Genomic DNA, 19732 nt, shown 5'->3' on the forward strand with positions numbered 1-19732 from the left:
TTCGCACCCCACAGGGTTCAGCTCTGACCTGCCACACGCCCTACTGCCCTGGTCAGAGGCCTCCATTGTTTGCAGCTGTCTCTGCTACAGCAAAGAGACTTAATTGCTGTCTTCATTGAGCCTGAAAGCAAGTGCTGGGCTTTGCTGGGGAGCCTTGGCTCCCATCCTCCCTGCTTTAACCACTGAACCCCACTCCCTTTTGTACACAACCCTGCTGGCATCTGGCACCCGTTACCCTTTTAGGGACGGAATGCTGTAATCATTATTCATTGGTGAAGATATTGAATAGACCTAGATCCAGAACAGATCCCTGTGGCACCCCACTCGACAGGCCTTTCCAGCCTGACAGTGAACAATTGATAACTACTCTCTGAGGATGGTATTCCAACCAGTTGTACATCCACCTTATAATAGGTTCCTCTGGGCTGTATTTCGCTAGTTTGCTTATGAGACGGTCATGTGAGCCAGTATCAAAAGCCTGTATACTGGAGGAAATGTTTAAAAATCAATGTTGATTTAATTATACTTCAACACAGGCATGTCAAACATGCAGCCCCCACAAATTTAAATTGTGGCCTTCAGCTGGCAGTGCTGAGTTAGCCGTTAATGCTCGGAACACGAGACCTGCTGAATGTCTGTAATGTTACAGGTTTCAGTGGTAGCCGTGTTAGTCTGTTTCAGCAAAGAAACCTCGGAGTCCTTGTGGCACCTTCGAGACTAACAAATTTATTATTTATCAAAACCTAAACTTAATTTCCCGCATACTAACTTCTCCCTACTGTTACTTACACCTTCTTGTCAACTGTCTGTAAAGGTTTCAGAGTAGCAGCCGTGTTAGTCTGTATTTGCAAAAAGAACAGGAGGACTTGTGGCACCTTAGAGACTAACCCATTTATTTGAGCATAAGCTTTCGTGAGCTACAGCTCACTTCATCGGATGCATTCAGTGGAAAATACAGTGGGGAGATTTATATATACACAGAACATGAAACAATGGGTGTTACCATACACACTGTAACCAGAGTGATCATTTAAGATGAGCTATTACCAGCAGGAGAGCGTGGGGGAGGGAGAAAACCTTTTGTAGTGATAATCAAGGTGGGCCATTTCCAGCAGTTGACAAGAACGTCTGAGGAACGTTAGGAATTAATTCCAATTCAGCAGTCTCTTGTTGGAGTCTGTTTTTGAAGTTTTTTTGTGGAAGAATTGTCACTTTTAGGTCTGTAATCGAGTGACCAGAGAGATTGAAGTGTTCTCCGACTGGTTTTTGAATGTTATAATTCTTGACGTCTGATTTGTGTCCATTTATTCTTTTACGTAGAGACTGTCCAGTTTGGCCAATGTACATGGCAGAGGGGCATTGCTGGCACATGATGGCATATATCACATTGGTAGATGTGCAGGTGAACGAGCCTCTGATCGTGTGGCTGATGTGATTAGGCCCTATGATGGTGTCCCCTGAATAGATATGTGGACAGAGTTGGCAACGGGCTTTGTTGCAAGGATAGGTTCCTGGGTTAGTGGTTCTGTTGTGTGGTGTGTGGTTGCTGGTGAGTATTTGCTTCAGATTGCGGGGCTGTCTGTAGGCAAGGACTGGCCTGTCTCCCAAGATCTGTGAGAGAGACGACGATGGGTCCTCCTTCAAGATAGGTTGTAGATCCTTGATGATGCGTCGGAGAGGTTTTAGTTGGGGGCTGAAGGTGATGGCTAGTGGCGTTCTGTTATTTTCTTTGTTGGGCCTGTCCTGTAGTGGGTGACTTCTGGGTACTCTTCTGGCTCTGTCAGTTTGTTTCTTCACTTCCGCAGGTGGGTATTGTAGTTGTAAGAACGCTTGATAGAGATCTTGTAGGTGTTTGTCTCTGTCTGAGGGGTTGGAGCAAATGCGGTTGTATCGTAGAGCTTGGCTGTAGACAATGGATCGTGTGGTGTGATCTGGGTGAAAGCTGGAGGCATGTAGGTAGGAATAGCGGTCAGCAGGTTTCCGGTATAGGGTGGTGTTTATGTGACCATCGCTTATGAGCACCGTAGTGTCCAGGAAGTGGATCTCTTGTGTGCACTGGTCCAGGCTGAGGTTGAGGGTGGGATGGAAATTGTTGAAATCATGGTGGAATTCCTCAAGGGCTTCTTTTCCATGGGTCCAGATGATGAAGATGTCATCAATATAGCGCAAGTAGAGTAGGGGCGTTAGGGGACGAGAACTGAGGAAACGTTGTTCTAAGTCAGCCATAAAAATGTTGGCATACTGTGGGGCCATGCGGGTACCCATAGCAGTGCCGCTGATCTGAAGGTATACATTGTCCCCAAATGTAAAATAGTTATGGGTGAGGACAAAGTCACAAAGTTCAGCCACCAGGTTTGCCGTGACGTTATCGGGGATACTGTTCCTGACGGCTTGTAGTCCATCTTTGTGTGGGATGTTGGTGTAGAGGGCTTCTACATCCATAGTGGCCAGGATGGTGTTTTCAGGAAGATTTCAACAATTTCCAAATAAATGCTCAAATAAATTTGTTAGTCTCTAAGGTGCCACAAGTCCTCCTTTTCTTTTTGTCTGTAAAGGGCCACTCTCTTACCACTTCAAAAGTTATTTCTCCTCCTTTGGTATCTTGCTGTTAATTGATTTAGCTCGTTAGACTGACCTAACACTTGGTAAAGCAGCCCCATCCTTTCATGTATTTATATCTGCTCCTGTATTTTTTACTTCATACATCTGATGAAGTGGGTTCTAGCCCACGAAAGCTTATGCCCAAATACATTTGTTAGTCTCTAAGGTGCTACAAGGACTCCTCGGTTTTTTGTAATGTTACAGGTCACTGTCAATGGAGGGAGAGCTTCAAACCGGTTTGCCAGCAACAGCAAAATAGAAGCGGTTCAGTGGTGCAGATTATCCGCTTTGCGTATTATGTCAATAAGGCAATGCTTGAGATGTCAGCATCCAGCCAGAAATAATCGTCGTGACACTAGGAATTACTGGAATCCATCCACAAATGGTACAGACGTGGTTAGGTAACATACATGGAACATGAGACTGCCTGGCAGGAAACTGGCTTCTGTTGTTTATTTATAGTGTGTCCAGAGAAACTGGCCTTTGTACACACATGCAAATTATCCCCCTTCACTCCTATCTTCACACTCTCCTTTGCCATCGTGCCTACAAAGAGCCTGACAGTGGTGAGGGAGCAGGCGTGCTCAAACTCCTCCGGCTCTCACACTGACGAGCGTGGTGCGGATCATCGATTGCTCAGTTTGCGGGTGGCTCAGAAAAAGACCTAAAGGAAACGTTTCGACCTTTCTGGCATTTGTAAGGGGGCTTTTGGGTGTGACCGAAACAATTCGCTGAAATTGACGTGCATTCGTTAAGCGTTTCTGTCAAACCGAATCTGCATTTTTCAACAAAGAACTTTCTGGCCAAGACATTTCACCCAGCGCTAACGCTGTCCCATATTGTCTTATCGTTTCCTTGGGCTCCTCCGTCTGTCTCCATCCGTCACCGCTTGTCTTACACTCAGGTTGTCACAGCTCTTTGGGGCAGGGACCGTATTTTTTTCTGTGTTTGGGCAGCACAATGCGGGTCCTGGTCTGTGACCGAAACTCCTGGGTGCTACCGTAATACACCTAATAAATAGCCATAATAATGTGCACAGTGGGATCCAGGGCCATGACTGGAGGACCTGGGTGCTACCATAATACAGGTAATAAATAATAAAAATAATAATAAACACAAAAATTCTCATGGAAAGTGTCTTCTTTTCTCGATTTCTCCCCACCCCACCCCCAGGAAAATTGAATACTGAAGATTTTTGGCTGAAATCTGAAAATATTTCAGTGTTAGGTAGATTTAGGCTGCAGGATTTGAGGCAAACCACACATTTTCTGCGGAACCCTTCTCCATTTCCCAACCAGCTCTCACCGAGAACGATGCAGCGACCATCGGGGTCAGCTGACCGCCTTACTTAGACAAATCACCTTTTGATTGCTTAGACAAAGCTTCCCGGAGCACAGAAGTTGTTGTCGGCTCTAAAGAACTATTTGTTTTAGTGGGGGCAGCTCCCGAAGTTGGCATGATAAGCCCCATTGAGTGCCAGTCAAGCTAACCAAAGAATGCACCCACGTATTTATAGCTACAACTCCACTTAAATATAATTCCAGGTGTTCACTTGCTACACTGGATGATGTGGGTGTGGTACAGAGGCCGTGTGACCGAGTCAATAGAAAGTCCGAGTGGGAATCTGGGTGATAGTCCTGGCTTTGAGCAGGCTGCCAGGACCCCTGGGTTTCTCCTTTGGTGTTGGGAAGGGAGTGGCCTTGTGGGTAGGGAATTGGACTCAGGACTCCTGGGTCCTGTTTTCAGCCCTGGGAGGGAAGTGGGATGAAGTGGTTAGAGTAGGGGGTAGCTGGGAATCAGGATTGCTGGGTTCTATAGCAAGGGGTGAGGGGTCTAATGGTCGGAGCAGAGGGGATGGGAGCCAGGACTCCTGAGTTCTATCCCAGATCTGGGAGGGGAGTGGGGTCTGGTGGGTTAATCCAGGAGGAAGGGGGTAGCTGAGAGTCAGGTCTCCTGGGTTCCACAGAGAGGGGATTATGGTCTAGTGGTTATAGTGCAGGGGAGGGGAAAGATGGTCAGCATTCTTCAAATCTACTCCCAGCTCGGCCACTGACTCACTGCTCCGCTGGGGAAAATCCACACTCTGGGCTAGACTCAGCCTTGCCAAGCCTTGCCACGCCCAGGCTCTCCATGCAGCGCACGGGGAGAGGGGGCCTGAGAGTGGGACCCACAGAAGCAACCTGCTGAGCGGTGGAAATGCGGAGAAGAGGGGTGTGGCCTAAAGGAGTTAGGCTCCTCCCTCTCCATGGGATTCACAGCCAGGGGCCCTCTTCTGGGTTGCATTATCCAGAGGGCACAGGATGAATCGCTACCACACATCCCAGTGCTTAGGCTCCTGGAGTGGGTCCGTGGGGCAGAGCAGAGAATCCGGGGCTAAATCTGTGGAGCTAGTTACCCCCAGAGCGAAGCTCTGGCCCCAGGGGATAGGTCCCTTGACTTCTGGGCATGGATGCGCTGCCTCCATGCAACCTGCATCCCCAGTGCACTAGCTTCCCCTCAGTTCAACCCCCTCCTCAGCTCCCAGCGCTTAGTTGTGTCTAGAGGAAAACCAAATAGACGTTTATCAGACACAGCTTAAAAATAAAGATTCCAACAGAGGCAAGTCTAAGGATCAGACCCATACGCAGAAGACTGTAAAACCCCACCTACAGCCTAAACTGATTAACAGGTTCTCTTCCTGTCTAATAGGCTGTTTATCACCCAAAAGGGCAGTCCCTACACTGCTCATCCCGGCGAGCTAGCTGGGCTCCACGTCTTGTGAGCTGGCAGTGTCACCTCCACAATGCTCCGAAGTCTAGTCAATGATTTATACAAAGTGGAACCGCTTCACCAGGAGAAATGGAGAGAGATGACTAGTTTGGTTGATAAAAGTAACAGTGCTGATGTCATAAGACTGGGATCGGCAGAATTTGATTTTTATTTTTTTATAATTTTCCTGGATAAGATTCATGTTTATTTTTAAGCATTTTCCCCCAATTTTTATTAATCAAAATTTTAACGTTATCAGGAGATTATGGGGGGTGGACTCAGATAATAATTATTTCATAACAATAGCTGCTGAGATTCAAAAAGTTAAAGCTTAATAACCCGTTAAAACAGGAATGGTCACTATCAACAACCCCTGTTGAAATATACAAAGTAAATAGCCATAAATCAAACCCAAATAGGTTCTCACAGTGCATTTCTCTTGCTTTGCCTGTCTGTGCATTTCAATGACCATGGATGGGAATATTTTTTCATTGGGTTGTGTGTGTGTACGGTGAAATCGATACTTACCAACATTTACTCATAAAAAACTAATCTTTTGAAGTGTAAGCATACCTAGACGTCTGTAAAGCATTTGACCTGGTACCACATGGCATTTTGATTAAAAAACATTAGCATGATAGAAAATTAACATGGCACACGTTATTTGGATTAAAAAGTGGCTGACAGCTCTCAAAATGTAATAGTAAATGGGGAATCAACTTTGAGCAGGTGTGTTTCTAGCGAGGTTCCCCACCGGGATCGGTTCTTGGATCTACGCTATTTAACATTTTTTTAATCAATGAAGAAAGCATCAAATCCTCACTGTAAAGTTTGCAGATGACACACAGATGGGGGGAGTGGTAAATGAAGAGGATGAGCCACTGATACAGAGCAATCTGGATCACACGACAAGCTGGGCACAAGCAGACAATATGTGTTTGAATAGGGCTCAGTGTCAATGTGTACAGCTGGGAACAAAAGTTTGGGAGTCATGGTGGATAATCAGTGGAACACGAGTTCCCACTTTGACGCTGTGGCCAAGAGAGCGAATGCGATCCTGGGATGTTCTGACAGAATGTAGCCTGCCTTCACTATCATAATAATCTGTCCACAAAGCGTTTGAGATCTCATAACCAGCTAGCCATTATTATCCTGGTAAAATGTCTGTGGCAACATTGCATGCAAAGGTGTAAGATTCCACTGGATGGTGCTGTTAACACATGTTCCAAACTCTGAAACCTGCCCAAACAGCAGATGGCAAACAGGTCTGCCGCAAACCAAAGGAGGTGTGCTTCACAGGTAAGCTGTCAATAAAGTCATCAAGCCGGAAGGGTAGACAAAGAAACAAGCAGGTGAGGAAAAAGTGCAGGAAATATCCTCTCCTGTAGAGCCTCTCTCTCCTTAATCTCAGCCGGATGTGTTGTCCAAGGGAGGGACTGACCCTATCAAAGGGGGACAAACACCCCCAGGCACTCCCTCCTCTTTCACTCGCTCTGGTCATCCATTCATTGCGTAAAAGGGGAAGGGACGCAGCCACTACACAGCTGGAGGGGTCCTGGCCTAAGGAGTTTGGCCAGTAAGATTGCTGAGAACATGCGATGAGAAAAAACTTTTTTTGGAATTGAACATCATTTGTGAAGTTAGGCACCAGCTCTGTTTCATCTTTATTTTTCTTGTAGTGCCTCATTATCTGTATTCATTTAAAATCTCTCTCTTGGCAGTTAATAAACTTGTTTTATTTTTGTAACTAATCCAGCATGTTTGAACTGAAGTGTTTGGGAAACTCCCATTTGAGATAACAAGGTGTGTGCACATCTTTTCTATTAATAAACAGAGGGACTTTATAGGAGCTTGTATTAGCCAGGAGAGAGCTGGGCAGTACAGGATGTACATTTCTGGGGGAAACTCTGGGACTGGGAGTGTGCTGGGGTCACCCTGCGGGGTAATTCAGGCTGGTAAAAGCCCAGGCGTGACTGACAGTTTGCAAGTGAACACAGCTGGGCGTGGCTTGCACGCTGGAGGCTGTGAGCTGGCCGGCCAGGAGGCTACAGCAGCAAAGCCGCATAAAGGGCACACCAGGCTCGAGTGCAGGGCTGACCTAGTTACTCACTAGTCTAGACTACGTCACAGATGCATAAAGAGGGGAATCACGAGCTCACCTCTGTATTTGGCACTGATGTGATCGCTGCTGGAATCCTATGTCCAGTGGGTGCACCAAACAAGCTCTGTCAGGCTCAACAGAAAGAGCAATTAAGCCCTTGTACCTAGAAAGATCCCTTAGCACCAAAGCCCATCCTGCCTGCACCCAGCCCCCACATTCTCCCCACTTTGCATCCAGTCCAGCCCATCCTCTGTAGGGACGAGCTGGTGCTTTTAGGTCTGTCATATGATTGTTTGATGCCCACAAATGTGTGTTGCCAACTCTGGTAACTTTTTTGACCCTCGTTGCAAGAGCTTTCGCTAGAGGGATCCAGCTGAGCTCCAAGTGCAACCATTGGTATAAAATGCTGCCAGACGGTGCAGAGATTCCAGCTCCACCGTGAGCCCCACCATTCCCATGAATGCTGTGTCCCTCCAGCCCCACAACTGCCGGCCCCCAACTCCTCAGATAATGTTGCTCCCCAAATACTACATCTACCCATTCCCTCGCCTCCCATCCTTTGCATCAATTCACCCTCCCAGCCCCACATTTAAATTAATTCATTCTGTGTGTCCCCCCCATCCCCATGTGAGTTCTGCCCCCACCACCCACATCTGCCAAGGTGTCACCCAATGAAATTAATAGACAAAGAACAGACAGTACTTTCCCCATGCAACACACAGTTAACCTGTGGAACTCATTGCCTTGGGATGCTGTGATGGGCAAAGGTATAACTGGGTTCAAATAAGAACTAGACAAGTCCATGGAGGATACGACCATTAATGGCTATTAGCCAAGAAGATGGTCAGGGATGCAAGCTCATGCACAGGGTGACCCTAAACCTTTGACAGCTTGAAGCTGGGAGTGGATGTCAGGGGTGGGTCTCTCCAAAATTGCCCTGTTCTGTGCACTTCCCCTGAAACTGTGGCTCTAGTCTGACCTCTTGTATAGCATTGGGCATAGAACTGGCTGAATTAATTCCTGTTTGAACAGGAGTAGATCTTTTAGGAAGAAGATGCTTCCCCACACTGAGCCCAGGGAGCCCCCGGGCCACTTCCCCCTGCTGCGCCCCGGGATCCCCCAAGCTGCTTCCCCTGGACCCCTCTCAAGTCTTGGGACCTGCATGGGGAAATGCAATCCAGCCCACCCTGGGGTGAAGAGCTCAGTGAGGATGTTGCAGGGGAGACACCAGCCCCGAGTCCCTTTCATGCATTAAACATCTCTGCTCGGGCTCTATGGGGACCCTGGTTCTGGGGTTTCATGGGAAGCTGCTCTCGTTGTTTGCGTCCCGGTGGATGTGACTCCATTCTGCACGTTCCTGTGGATGTTACCTCTAGGCAGCTCCCTCCTGCCCAGCCATGGTGTTGCAGGGGACTTTGTCATTTCCTCGGCTGCGATGGTCAGTCCCAGCTGGTCCCTTCTCCGGGCTGCCTTGCTGGGTCTTCTGTGGCCAAGTCACACAACAGCCCAAGCCACCTTCCGGGGTCCAGCTGTAAAGAAATACAAGGTCCTTTGCCCTGCCTGGGCTCAGTTCTGAATAAAAAGCTTCTTTCACCCCTCCTGGGGCTTGACTTAAGAGTTCAGCCCCTTCCCCTTGTCAGGGTATTGACGCCCCACCCCCAGCATTTCCCAAACCAAGTACCACCTAAACCAACCTTCTGCCCCTCCTGGGCTTCTACCTCCTTCCCTGGTCTTCACAGACCCTAGCTCGGGCCCTAGTCCTCTCCGCTCTAAGGCCCTGCCCCAGGAGCTGCACCTGTTCCTGAAGCTCTGCTTTCTAGCCACAGCCAACCCCAGCGACTGGCCCTTCTTCCAGGCCTTTCCCAGGGAGTGGGGTCTCCCCTCCAGCCCCGCGCTCTCTGTTCTTTACACAGCTGAGCTCTGTCTCCTCTGGTCGAGGCAATCGGTGAATCACCTCCCGGGTGCAGAGCATAACTACTTAGGTAAGTTATAAAAGGTCATAGAGGATAGGTCCATCCATGGCTATTAGCAGGGTGGTGAGGGACTCAACCCCATGCTCTGGGTGTCCCTAAACCTACGACTGCCAGAAGCTAGGAGTGGATGACAGGGGATGGATCACTGGATAACTTCCCTGTTCTGCACCTGGCATTGGCCACTGTCAGACACAGGACACTGGGCTAGATGGACCATTGGTTTGACTCAATGTGAAGGGGTTCTCGGGGTGCCACCTGAACTGTGGGACCGCTGAGCCCCCTGTCCCAGCAGCACTGGGATGCTGTGCCAAGCTACAGACCTCTGGCAGGTGCTGCACTTACACCGCCATCCCCAGAAACATCCAACTGAGTTACATGAATGATCTCCCAGCCACTCATGAACCAACAATAGGGAGGCTCCAGCCAATTCCCCCCAGCCCTGCACCCCAGAGCTGTGCTGTCCTGCGCAGGTCAGAAGCCTGGCCAGTGTCAGTTCATTACCCAGGTGAATATGGGGATCCCAGGGTGCTACTCAGAGGTACAGAGTGCCGCACCCAGTATGGACATTCGTAAGTTCTCTCCCTTGCCGTACACCTCCCCTCCTGCCCTGCCCCTCTTTTACATGGGAAAACGTCAATTCAGATGCATGTTTTCCTTTTGTCGGCAGGAAATGTCAAAATAAAAAAATTATTTTAGATATTCAATGAAAATTTCTGATTTTTTTGGTGTTCGGAAACTCGTAACAGTTTGGTTTTCTATTTCCCATATTTGGCTGTTCATTTTTTCTTATATTTTAATTTTCCCTTCCCTTCTCCCAGTGGAACGGGTAAAAAGAATATGAGGAAGGAGAGAGAACCCTACTCTTTTCTTAATGAGTTAGAACAGGGAAAAGTTGGGCAAAAGGAAGAGCTTGTCTACAAAAACTAGATAATGGGCTCTTCAATCTAGCAGACAAAGGTCTAACAAGATCCAATGGCTGGTAACTGAAGCTACGAGACAAATTCAGACTGGAAATAAGGAGCACAATTTTAACAGTGAGTAATTAACAATTGGAACAAATTACGAAGGGTCATGGTGGACTTCCCATCACTGGCAATTTTTAAATCAAGATGGGATGTTTTGTTAAAAGATCTGCCCTGGTTCAAACAGGAATTAATTCAGGGAAATCCCATGGTCTGTGTTATCCAGGAGGTCAGACTGGATGCTCACAATGGTTTCTTCTGGATTTATAAAATACAAATACATACAAATTTACACTAGTTTAATGAAATCTGTTCAAACTAATCTAAATAAAGGAGGACTCTCCCTTGTGTGAACAGTATTATGCTGATGTAGAAGTGGCTTATTCTGGTTAGTTAAAATCAGCTGGGAATTGATTTAAACTCAACTGAAAGACTCCCAGAGTCAGCTACTTTCAAACCAAGACATGGATGTTCACACTGAGGTCTGCTCCAGTTTAATTGAAGACCAGCGTTCCTTTTTACCCCTGCCCTCCTCCTGAGGACGTGTTATGCGACAGCCGCTAATGACGAGATTACAGCAAGCCTCTGGTCTCATTCAGAGTACGCCTACACCTGGGGCTGCCCTGTGTCACCTGACCTGGGGTCACGCAGCTCGGACTGGGGGGCTATGTTGGTGTTGGGCTGGAGCCTGAGCTCCGGGGCCCTTGAGATTCAGCCCTAGCCTGAACATCTACACTGACAATTTATAACTGCGCAGCCCGAGGCAGGTGAGATGGGTCAGCCATTGGGCATTTTATTGCAGTGCAGGCGGTGCGGCATCCCCCAGGGTATAACTGGACTGCTGTGTCCCCTCAAGCCTCTAACCTGGAGTGCCTTTGACACTGCTTTGCTGTGAGAACAGCCATTTCTGCTCTGCGCACACGCGGCCTCCAGCAGGTAAATTAGTCCCAGCTATACTGTCTGAGTGCTAAAGCCAGCCACTCGTGGCTTATCCTACAGGGCGACACCAGCAAGCTCCCAGTCCCAGATTTTCCCCCAGTAATCATAGAATCCTAGAATCTCAGGGTTGGAAGGGACCTCAGGAGGTCAACTAATCCAACCCCCTGCTCAGAGCAGGACCAACCCCAACTAAATCATCCCAGCCAAGGCTCCGTCAAGCCAGGCCTTAAAAACCTCTAAGTAACGTGCATCTTGTACTGCCCAGCATCTTCCTGGACAACACAAGCTCATAGAAAGTCTGTCATTTCAATAACAGGAAATGATACGCCCGCATCTTGTTACCCCAAGCGAAGGTCCCCAAACACTTCACACACACTGGTGTAGATAAAACAGCACAATAAGTTTATTAACTACAGAAAGAAAGATTTTAAGGGACTACAAGTAATGGGGCATAAAAGTCAGAATTGGTTACAAAGAAATAAAAGGTAAAACACAGACTAATACCTAACTTAATGAGCTAAGTGAATTTAAAGCAAAAAGGTCTCTCTCACCATGTGCATACAGCAGGCTGGCTGAGTTCCCTCAGGCAGGACCTCTCCCCCAGTTCAAGGATGTTTCCTTTGTCTTTCATACATTGTTGATGCTGTGAGTAGAGGTGAGGGGAGAGAGGTCACTTGGGGCCATTGCTGTGTCCCTTTATAGCCCTCTCTCTTGTCCAAGAGTCATTTCCAGCTGGGCTCTGGGAGCCCGGATATCTGAGTCCTTTCTCACATGTAGATTTCAATCACTCTCTCCTTCCTTCCAAAGAAGGGCTGCTTAGCCAGGTGATAGTTTATTTGGTTTAGTTGACACCTGGTTGAGGCGTCAGTTTGTCTTTGTCTCTGAAGAACTGATTTCTGCCTCCTTTTCTAAACCTGAAATAAGTATTGTCATATAGTAGAATCTTATAATTTCACATACAGTGTTGCCACACATATTTCACTGGGACAATAATAATCAGCAGATTATGAGTTTTCAAATGATCCCTCACAAGGCAGACTTTGTATTGAATTTATCATAGTTTTGTAAAAATGGAGAACGTACGGATACAGACTGTCACAGGCATACCCTAACAGTCCTGATTTCAATGATGAGAACATGAGCTGGCATTGAACCTGAGCTAGAAAACAGGACGTTAACCTTCAGTGTCCTCTGAGCACCAAGCAAACATCTCAAGCCCTGGGCTCTGTTGTGTTCACAGCACACACAGAGAGAAGTGAGATAAAGAAAATCGGCGTAACTTTGTTTCTTCAATCTCAGAACACACAGGAACCCAGGAATCAGGCTGCCTTAAACAAGCAGGCACAGCACATCCAACCTTGCTTTAAACTGGCTGTCTGCAAACTGACTGTTCTCTCACACTTTAATACAGAGCCCCTTAGCTGCAAGCAGGACAGCGGTACCCCCCACCCGCTCTTAAAGTGATAGCTTACAATTCCAATGGAGTCCTTAATGCACCACAGGCTCTACAGATGATCACTCCCGGTTATTGATCTGCCCATCCAGCTCCCAGATGCCAGTTCACCTCCATCATCAACCCCTATTTCTTGCCATGCACCCTCTGTCCACTTCGGCATTTCGTACACCACCACTCCAGGGGAACTGGCCTAGATTAGTAACATCCCCCATGTTCAGAATCCCACCCATGTTTAGGGACCACCTGCCACTCCCCTTGCTAATCAAGAGGAGAAGCCACAAAGAAGGGAATAGAAAACAGAGCACAGTGTAAGAAAGCAGAAACCCCCCTCCTGGTATGTTTGTGCTCTAGTGGCACTCAATTTGCACCCCTGCTTATACGGGATACTGGAGCAGATGGACCCAGCGGTCCTGTATGACTGACAGACGGGTCCTGTATGTATTCCTACGTTCCTGCTGCTTGAACAGAAAGCGTGAGTGCTGTAGTCAAAGAGTTCACACGCACTGCATGTGCCTCATATCCAATACGTTTTCCATAGTGGTATCCGGTTTGAGATGCTGCCTTTTCTCCAGTGGATGGGGCCTTTGGCATCTGATCTCTTTGCCTGGGCAGTACCCAACTTTTGATGGGGTTACATTTAGTTTTTCTCTTCTACCTCGAAAGCTTTGGTCAGGACCCTTTGGGCATCTTCAGCAACATCATTTAGACAGCGCTGCAGGGTGGCGTATGTTACACGGGTACCCAATAGCAATATCTTACGGAAGACGCGCTCAGTTAACGTCATGTAATGATCTTCAGCCTTGCCCAGAAGATGTACAATAAAATTGTGTGACATTTCTTCTTCTAGTGGAGACTTTATCACTGCCTTCAAGTCTGCAAAGGGCTTCCCAACCATCTTGGAAAGCTTAACCAGGGAGTCATCATCCAAACCAAAGTTCTTGCGGTAACTTGCCATGCAGTGCCTCAATAGACAAACATCACAAGCAAAAGAAAGACCTGGAACAGGAAGTGCAGAAATGATGCAGGATACCAGGGCGTGTTTCCAGATCTGATCCTGCAGGGCTTTCTTTTTCCTTTCCAGGATGGGTCTGGAAATACTGGTCAGGGAAAGAAGGAAAACGTGACTCTTGCGAGAGTCAAGCTCATCTGCCAGAGTTTCCTGCAGTCAGGGAGAATCGTACTTGCCAAACTCCCATCTGGAGACAAGGAAAACCCGCGGGGAGCTCATCCCTGCTCCCTGCAACCTCGTCATGCAATCGTCTCTGATTTTCTGCAGGGTGGTCTCCTCACTGAAATTTTTCTTTCTTTTTTCATTTTGCAAGTCTATGTCAACCTTGGAGCGCACAAAGTAAAATTTCTTCCCCATCCTTTGGATCTCCTGGGCCAGGTCAAGGTGGGTGGATTTGAACCGCTCAGAAGCAATGATAATGAAAAAATCATAGTAGGCAAAATTGACCTGCCGGAGGTAGCTGTCAGGCCGGAAACTCGGTGTCCCGATTCCCGGAAGGTCCCATATGGTAACATTTGGGTGTTTGGGATGAGGATAAGGAGTTTGCTCCATTGTCGTTTCTGTCACGCCAACCTTGGCTGCATATTCGTCATCATCATCCAGAACCAGCATGGCGTTGATGAAGGATGATTTCCCACATCCCGACTCCCCTGTGATGGCGATGTTGAGCTTCATGTTTTTCAACTGCTCTAGGGATTCTTGCACTTTAGAAACCATTTCTGAAAGATTCCCTCTTTCAACAGCAGCCTTTAGCTCTTTGAGATCCTCTTTGGGCATAGTGGAGAGATTAAAATCCGTATCCTGAAATCTACCATCCAAAGCACCTCTTGGTAATGCCATCTTTCTGGGGGAAAAAAGAGAAGGATGCCAGTCAGTGTAGATAGAAAAGGGGAAGGCAAGCTGGGGAAGACAGAAATTGGCATTAAAAAGAACTTCATGAGTCCAGATTTGTTCCTGCCTCTTCATAAGGCTATTATAATGTCAATAGAGAGAAAATGTATCAAGAGTAATGTTTGATTATCAGTGTCACACTGTCTGAAGTGACTCACCAGTGAGAGTGTCAATCTCAGGTCAGACTGTCAGAAAACAGGGCAGACTCACCCAAACTGATCCTCTATTCTATAATTAGATTTCACCAAGCCCGTAATAAATGTGAACTCCTGGATCACTATATCAGTCATACCATGGAGTCACATACAGTCCCCTGAGACTCCCTGAGACTCTCCAGCCAATATTACCACCCAGTCAAACTGGACTTTATGATAATGGTCCTTTATACCAAATATCACATCACATTAGGTTACTCCCAACCTCAAAGGGTCAGTCACTTACCCCACATCAATGGATACTCTCGATCTCACACCAAAGACAACGCTGGCAGCCTATTTCTCTAGTAAACTAAAAGTTTATTAGCTAAGAAAAGAAATGAACATTATTGAGAGGTTAAAGCAGGTTAATTACATTAACAGGTGAGTCTAAGATTGTAAATCCAAAATGACAGCAGAGATGTAGTAATCTGCTAGTTTTGCATAAGTCTCTCAGGGTACCCAAAATAATTTTGGGGATCTCTGTCTTGCATCTGGAGTGCTCCCTTGTGAGTGTCCAAACAGTTCAGAGATACAGGATCATTCCCTCAAACCAATATTTATAGATCCTGCTCACAGAAGAAAATCTGAACAGTGTCTTCACCCACATGAGTTTTGATGAGTAGCAGCTGCAGCCTGAGTTGTGAACTTCCATTGTTGAACACAATGACCCTTGCTCTGAAGTTAACATTCTACTTCCTTTGCATACACAAGTAATTCAGTTACAGTGATATACATAATACAATTGCCTGCCATTACATTATAATAGGGATAGATAGATGACTCCAGCGCCTCCTGAGCTTCCAAAGCAGCTACCTCAGGACTTCCATCTTTGAAGAGATGCATGAATTTCTCATATACTTGTATAGTTGCATTGAACAACGCCTTTGGGTCTAACTCTACATTCTCGTCCTTCATGAGTGCAGAGAGAGACTCCATAGACTCCATGAGAGATTTGAAAGATGTCATCTGGCCCAGAGGATGAAGAGGAAAAAGGGAAATTTCATTCAGCGTTTGCTAGTTGGCTGAAACTCAGAATTTCCATTCGGCAGGAAATTCCGACATTTCAAAATTTCTATTTGTCCCAAATAAGAACAAAAAGTTCAAATTTTTGAAATTTCCCATATAACAAAAATTCCAGAACAATTAGTTGTGAAAATATCCACAGGGCTTTCTTGAAACGACCTTATTTTGATAAAGTTGCTGGAACCAAATCAGCTGCGGGAGGAAACTCCCCAGGACTTTGCTTCACGGGCTGAAACGAAGAGAAGGGACTGGCTTTTCTCTAATGATTAAAGAGTTTTCAGTTTTAGTGAGCACAGGTCAGGGCTGAGCAGGGAAAGGTTTCTTGTAGCCTGGGGTGGAACAGGATTCGGTCCCTCCCATTCTGGGAAAAGATCCTAGACTAACCCCGTTCTCTCCCCACAGCTGCGGAGCAAATCATTCCATCCTCAGCCATTGCAGGCCCTCTTCTCTTCTCCCCAGGGCAGCCTAGTAACTCCTTCCTCAGCCCACTGTCAAGTAGAGCACATACCTGAAAACCCGAACTCCCTGCCCCCAACCCCTGCCTGGTGCATAAAGAGAAACATGGGAAATTATTCCCCTTCCAAGCTGTCTCCCCCTTTGGGAGATATGCTGAGATCAGGCACTGGGCTGATTCTGCACCATGTTGTGTTGTCATTTACACCAGTGCAAAATGGGTCGAGAATGATGCTAGTCTGGATCAAAGTGTTGTACATAAGCTTTTCATGGGAGTGAATGAGTTTGCAAGGTGCAGGCAATGGAGAATCTTTCATCGCTCAGACAGCCCTGTCTGATTCACAGGGAGCTTCGTGAAAGTCTCAGGAACTGATTGGGATCCTGTGTTCCTGGAAACCGAAAGCAACAGTCTGAGCAGCCCCTTCCCCAGAAATGGGAGGAATCTAGGAAGCGGGGCTGGCTCTGAGGCACTAAACTGCCAAAAAAATTCCTCCAGCCCTTAACTCTTGCAAGGAAACACAGGTGAGGTCCTGACATGTGGAGCTGTTTAGCGGGCAGCCATCTGACAGCCGCTCGAAAGCTCGTCTCTCTCCCCAACAGAAGTTGGTCAGCAATAAATATATTCGCTCAGCCACCTCAGCTCTCTCATAGACGTTATGTAAGCAGAGGATGGTCCTGCAGTCGTGGGGAACTTTCCTGGCTTCTGCTTTCCCGGCTCTGGCGCCGCAGCTCTCAGCTGCAGCTTGGGCCTGGCTCCCCATCCACATGGCTGGCCTGCGCTGCCCCAGCTCCCCAATGCCAGATCTTCTGGCTCAGGGCTGCTGCTCTGCCCCCAGCTCAGCCTGGGCCGCTGCCGTCTCCTTAGCTCTGCCCTGCCCTGGCTCAGCCAGCCCCAGCTCACACAGAGCACTGGACCGTGGGCTCCTGACTCCCTCATTGGCCTGCTGCACTATCTAGCGCACTGACCTGGGGCGTTGCCCTCTCCCCATCGGCCCCAGGAACTGTCAGTCTCAGGATCCTGACTCCTCTTCAGCCTTTCCCCATTATTTTGGTATCAGGAAAGGGCTGACCAAAAAAATCACCCCAGGAAGTTTCAGTGAGGGGCCAACAGTCTCCTGGCATTTAGCATCATTTTCTTACTTTTTTCACCTTGTCCCATGTGAAAAAATGTAAAAAAAAAAAAAAAAGGTCAGAGACAGTGGGAAAAGCTCCCTTTCCTTCAATTTTATCCCTCTGCTGGCCACACCCATGTGTGGGATCGCTCAGACAATTCAACAAAAGGGTTCCCCAGAAAAGCCTCCCCATAAAATCAGACAATGGGCCACAACCCCTCCCTCACCGCCCCTTTTTCCCCCAGGCAGGGGAAGCACAGACAGAAGCCCCCATGTGTGGGGGTGGCTGGTCCCCAGGGGAATTTGGGAGGGGTGCAGGGGACAGGCTGACACTGCCTGTGCGTAAAGCTAGAGGAAACCAATCTGGGGACGTACCTTATGCAGCCTGTGCTGATGCACCGTCCTTCCTGGTGCTGGAGTGACCGGTGGGTTGGGGCAACCAACCTTTGCGGCTGGAACAAAATCAGCTATTAGGTGAAAACTCTCCTGGACTTTGCTTCAGGGGCTGAAACGAAGAGAAGGGATGGACTTTTCTGTAATGGTTAAAGAGTTTCCTGGTTTAGGGAGGCAGAGGTCTGGGCTGAGCAGAGAGATGTTTCCTGTAGCCAGGGGTGGGACAGGATTCAATCCCTCCCCTACTGGGAAAAGATCCTAAATTAACCAAGCTCATTTTTTCTCTTATTTTCCCCGTTCTCTCTCCACAGCTGCAGAGCGAATCATTCCATCTGCGGCTATTGCAGGTCCTCTTCTCGTCTCCCCAGGGTAGCCTGGTAACCCCTTCCTCAGCCCACTGTCAAGTACAGCACATACCTGAAACCCTGAACTCTCCGTCCTCAACCCCTGCCTGATGCACAAAGAGAAACATGGGAAATTGTTCCCCTTCCAAACTGTCTCACCATCTGGGAGATATGCTGAGATCAGGCACTGGGGTGATTCTCCACCATGTTGTGCTGTCATTTACACCAGTGCAAAATGGGTCCAGAATGCTGCTATTCTGGATCAATAGCTCAGTACCCCCACTTTGCACTGGTGTGAATGAGTCTGCAAGGTGCAGGTGATGGAGAATCTCTCGTCGCTCAAACAGCTTCGTGAGAGTCTCAGGAGCTGGTTTCGATCCTGTGTTCATGGAGACCAAAAGCAACAGGCTGAGCTGCCCTTTCCCCAGAGATGGGAGGAAGCCGGGAGGTGGAGTTGCCAATTGCAAACAAAATTCCTACAGCTCTTAGTTCTTGCAGGGAAACACAGGCACGGGCCTGGGATATGGAGCTGTTTAGCCGGCATCCATCCAACAACAGCTTGAAAGCTGGTCACTTTCCCCAGCATAAGTTGATCCAATAAGACATATTAGCTCACCCACCTTGTCTCTCTCATAAACTTTAGCATCATTTTCTTACATTTCCCCAGGTGAGAAAAATCCAAGAGAAAGTAGGGAAACCCCCTTTCCCTCGATGTTCTACCTCTGCCGGCCATGCCCGTGTGTTGGATCGCGCAGACAAGACCCTAAAGGGGTCTCCAGAAGAGCCTACCCAGAAAATCAGACAATATTCAAATTTAGCAATTTTGATTGAATATTTGATGTGGTTTTTGTTATCTGCAGTTGTTATTTGGGGGTCACAGCTGTCTGTTTGATGCAATGAGAGAAAAGGGAGGGGCTGTTTCAGGGTGGGGGTTCCCTGCTGGAGTGGTGGGGTGGAGCTGTTAACAGCTTCCACAGTACAGATCCATGCCCCGGACAGCATGTGCTGATGTGTTAGCCAGGCATTGGGCAGGGCTGGAGTTGTGGAGGAAGGTTAGATCCCAGGCCATGCCCCTGAAGCAACGTGTAAAAAATAAAGAAATCAGATCCCCAAATTCATCACAAGAGTGCAGGGGGTGAGGGGTTGCCCGGGGTCAGGGAGGTTATAGGGCAGAAGCATAGGGGAGCAGGGATGGCTTGAAGCAAAGGGGGATCATGAAGGGAGGACCAATTGTCCCCGGGGGGAGCACAGTTAAAGAGTTGGGGGAAAATGTTTACAAGGTCTGCAAACGTGTGGATGGGGGAAGGGAAGACCTTTCCACATTTCAGTAAAAAAACAACAACTTTTCAACTGGAAAATGTGAAAAATTCTTAAAGTTGTTTAGAAAAACATAGGGGAAGGGCTGTCACATTATCCCAGGTGGAATATGTTAAAATAAGGGAGGGAGAGGGGGTTCCCCACATCATCTCCAATATTTACCTCCCCCACGTGCCCAAGTGGTGGATTGCTCAGATAACTCAGCAAAAGGGC

At 47.7% G+C, this 19732-nt stretch overlaps 1 pseudogene; it reads right to left on the reverse strand.

The window, feature by feature from the left end:
- Positions 1 to 17953, reverse strand: part of LOC141977376 (interferon-inducible GTPase 5-like) — a 34649-nt pseudogene extending 16696 nt beyond the window's left edge.
- Between the last annotated feature and the right edge of the window lie 1779 nt (positions 17954 to 19732).

The sequence above is a fragment of the Natator depressus genome, chromosome 24 (genome assembly GCF_965152275.1).
Source record: "Natator depressus isolate rNatDep1 chromosome 24, rNatDep2.hap1, whole genome shotgun sequence".
Lineage (NCBI taxonomy): Eukaryota > Metazoa > Chordata > Testudines > Cheloniidae > Natator > Natator depressus.